Genomic DNA, 3,820 nt, shown 5'->3' on the forward strand with positions numbered 1-3,820 from the left:
CAAAATAACTTATATTAGCATTTGCATTATCATATTATATATTATATAATTATAAGGTAAAAACAAAATGTGTGTGTGTTTGCATATTAAAAATAGTACTACCTCACGCACACGGTTGAAGGAGCGAGCACCCGCGCTATGCAACCTTTCCACGCGTTGCCGATTAGCAGCTTCAACTTCTGACCTATGCAAATGGCCTTCATCCGTGTCCCAATACTTGAGAAGATCTTTCCGAAAAATTATATTCCAATATTCCGGTTTCAAAGCCAACTTCGAAACCCCTTCCTCCCTTGATTTCCTCTCGATTCTCCTTTTCAATTCATTCATGGTCCTTTTGATTGTGACCTTTATGTGATCTTCAATGATAGCTTTGGCTTGTGAACGGCTTTGACCTTTCAATTGCACGTAATATCAACAAGTACAAGGATTAAAATTGAATAATCAAACCAATTAGCAACAAAATGTACCAAACCAATTACCAACAAAATCAAAAACATATTATGTAAACAAAAATGTACTTACGAGAAACTCCTCAACCCTTAGACCGAACCACTTTGGGTAAGATAACAATATAATTCAAATTCAAAGTAAACAAAAGAAGGAACCAGAAGTATTATAGGTTACAGCAAAAACAAATTTCACAGCTTTGATTGAATTTCACAATTATGCGTGCACACCTAATTTTGACGTTGCTATTAGCCCTGTCATTAGCAATCTTTAGGACTATGCGACACTATATTTGTCATCCTGTCACTAATACAATCTGTAATGCCTCTGCACAGATTAACAACATTGTCATTTTAAACCTTTTCACATATATATTATTTGTTGGTTAATCTTCATCATAGTAAGTTGCATAACAATTATATTATTAGCAGACTGTAAAAAGCAATGCAAAGGTCACCGAAAATGTTTCAAAAATTAGGAGACTAACTCATTATACCTATGTTAAATACTTTTTCCTCAACATGTATGGGTTCACACTCCAAAAAAAAAAAAAAATCCACCATAATTTGATTGTGCAGGCAATCGCTTTAAAATCAAAAACTGATAATGGAACCAAATCTCTCTAATTTCAAAAGGCAAGGCAAACCTAATTCATGTACGTACAGATTGTGTTGGTAAAATAAATATTATGACATATATGTCTCCACTGCATATATATCTGCTACTATAAATTTTGCTTGCATGAGTATGTAGACATTAAGCCAGCCTTTAAAAGCCCATTCTGATTTGATGCATCAATATATAACTCCACCAAAAAAATCTGCCAACGGGATACACATATCTGAATATAGACTTAGGAAAAAAATAAACAATACATGCCTCCTAGTGGCAATCGGTTTTTTGTCTTTCTCTTCCCTAGAAACTACAAAATAATGCATTAGATCTTAGTAACATTCCACCAGTTCTTCTATGCGAAATTATGGGTTCAATAATCAATCATGTGCATAGGTTATTATTTATTCATTTTCTAAGATTGCATTTTATATCCATTAATAAAAATTCATATAATTTGCCTAGAGTATCCAAGTACCAGTAAGTCATACAAAAAACTTATAAAATCAGTTTGATCCATGTATTGTTAACATGCTTTGTACTTACCTCCTTTCCCAAATGCCTGCGACTCTCGCATTTCCTGTGTATGTCCTATTTATAAGCCTTGAAAGTGATACATGAGGTCTTGGACCTAGATTTTGAGAAAACACCACATGTAAAGTCTGCACAAATAATACCCTACATTATATTCATACCAGACAGGTCAACACAACGCAGCCTTCTCTATGATGGCGTAAGATACCCATAAGTATTGCGACCAAATTTAAAATTTAAAACAGCCTGTGAAGAAGAAATGGGGAACACATGAAGTAGCTAAGACACTGATAAACACAGGTATTAAAAATCAGGTTCCATTTTGCCTACTTTTATTGTATTTTTTTTAAAGCCCGATTTTATTAAAGAAAGGTATAGTGCAACCGGAAAAAAAATTAACTTTTCTTGTGTGACAATGTAGATGAATGGTCAGATGTAACATTGGATTTTAAAGCAAAACCAATTCCCAAGGCATGAGCTTCATTTTTACAAATAGCAATGATCAGAAGTGTAAGCAGATAGTAAAGGTTGTATATAAACTAGGATATGTAAAAGATATACCATTGGAGAATCCTTCATTCTTCCGATAGTAAAGTCTGACAGGAAAGAGACTGGAACTTGAATTTGATATCCATTAACATAGCTGAAGCATTTTTGTAGACTTGAAAGAGAATGATAGAAGAAAATTATGGAAGGGCAGAAATTACATTTCTCCATCGTTCGAAGGATACAAATACATATGAATGAAAGCAGTAATGGTGATATGAATTTTGAAATGAAGAATAAACATACTGAAAACTGATGAGTTTAATGCCAGCGCCTAGAATCATGGCTGCAGTTTCTGTAATCATAGGGCGTAATTAGTTAGCACAATAGCACCTCTACACTAATTAGATAAAACATTTAGATGTCCTAGCATGATCAGGACACATGCATAACAAAAAACAACTACCGGAAACATAAAAAAAAACAATTAGATAGTTGGCAAATAATAATGTGTAAATTAGATAGTATAGAACAACAATACACTGGATTATTGATTTTATACAAAATATGAAGCTCTGTGATGCCTGATATTGATGACCAGGCCTGCAAATCAACAATTTTCTATCACATGAACATTATTATATAAACATTTAAGCGAATAGAAATTCGAGTGAAAACAATAGCAGAATATACAAAATTAAACTCAAACATGATTCGATTGGACATTATCAATATCACACAACACAAAATGATAGAATCCATTACACCCAAACATGTATCAATGGAACAATGACAAAAAGTTCCTTCAACCACAGTATATTCAATTGCCAGGAACTGTATGAGAAAAAATCACCTGATAACCAAGTCGCCGGAAAGCCCAAAAAGCCCTAGGCGACTTCTCCGAAACTTCACCACACATAGCGATTTCCAAGCTATGAAGAAAAACAAAGATTGAGAATCATCGAATAAGTAAAAAGATCTTGAAATCGAGATATCATTTCATAGTAATTTTGAAATTTGAAAGCACGATGTAGACTGATTACCAGTGGCGGAGGTATATAGAAACTGGTGGGGGCACTGGACCCCACTAGATTTTATAGGTTTTAATATAATATATATGATACTCATGTACATGCATAAACATAGCTAGCTGATTTTGTGAAAAAGGGGTTTTGTTTTAGTCTGCAGAACTGAATATCATCTCGGGAAAAAATACAACAAAACAGAGTAAGGGAGATTGAGACTTGAGAGATTAATCATCCACCTTTAATCTTCTTCTTCCAGGTTTAATAGTTATTCATCAATTACTTATTGGTTGTTTGTTGTCATTCCTCCTTTTCTTTAATATCTCTTGTTAGATATAATTGATGATTACTAATGTTCTTAAAGTTTGTTTTAGAACAGGAGTGATCAGAGTTTAAGCTGGAAGCTGATCAGAGTTTAATAAAGTCTGACCAGAGTTTGATAAAGTCTGATCAGAGTTTACATAGTCAAGACTCGTCAGAGTTTACACGTGGAAAGAGCTCAGAAGCGGATATACTTCAAGGAAGGATAGAAGCGGAGGAGTGATTTGCTGACTATGGAAACTAAACAGAAAACAGTAGCAATCTTTGATTGATAGAATACATAGCTGATTTATAGGATATCAAATCAGAGATTGATTTTGTAACTGTGTCTATATAAACACAGAATAGGGTTACTCTATATGAGTTAAGTTATCGAGTACATTGTTAAGAACCCT

At 33.6% G+C, this 3,820-nt stretch overlaps 1 long non-coding RNA gene across 2 annotated transcripts; it reads right to left on the reverse strand.

The window, feature by feature from the left end:
• Positions 1–1,678: 1,678 nt before the first annotated feature.
• On the reverse strand, positions 1,679–3,120 carry LOC135149213 (uncharacterized). 2 transcript variants are annotated; one of them, XR_010287461.1, is made up of 4 exons: positions 2,933–3,120; positions 2,621–2,682; positions 2,155–2,434; positions 1,679–1,690 (listed from the first exon to the last, which is right to left on the reverse strand). It is a non-coding gene; the product is annotated as an uncharacterized LOC135149213 (long non-coding RNA). The 2 variants fall into 2 exon arrangements; XR_010287460.1 differs by lacking the exon at positions 1,679–1,690 and having other exon boundaries at positions 1,739–2,434.
• Between the last annotated feature and the right edge of the window lie 700 nt (positions 3,121–3,820).

The sequence above is a fragment of the Daucus carota genome, chromosome 9 (assembly GCF_001625215.2).
Source record: "Daucus carota subsp. sativus chromosome 9, DH1 v3.0, whole genome shotgun sequence".
Lineage (NCBI taxonomy): Eukaryota > Viridiplantae > Streptophyta > Magnoliopsida > Apiales > Apiaceae > Daucus > Daucus carota.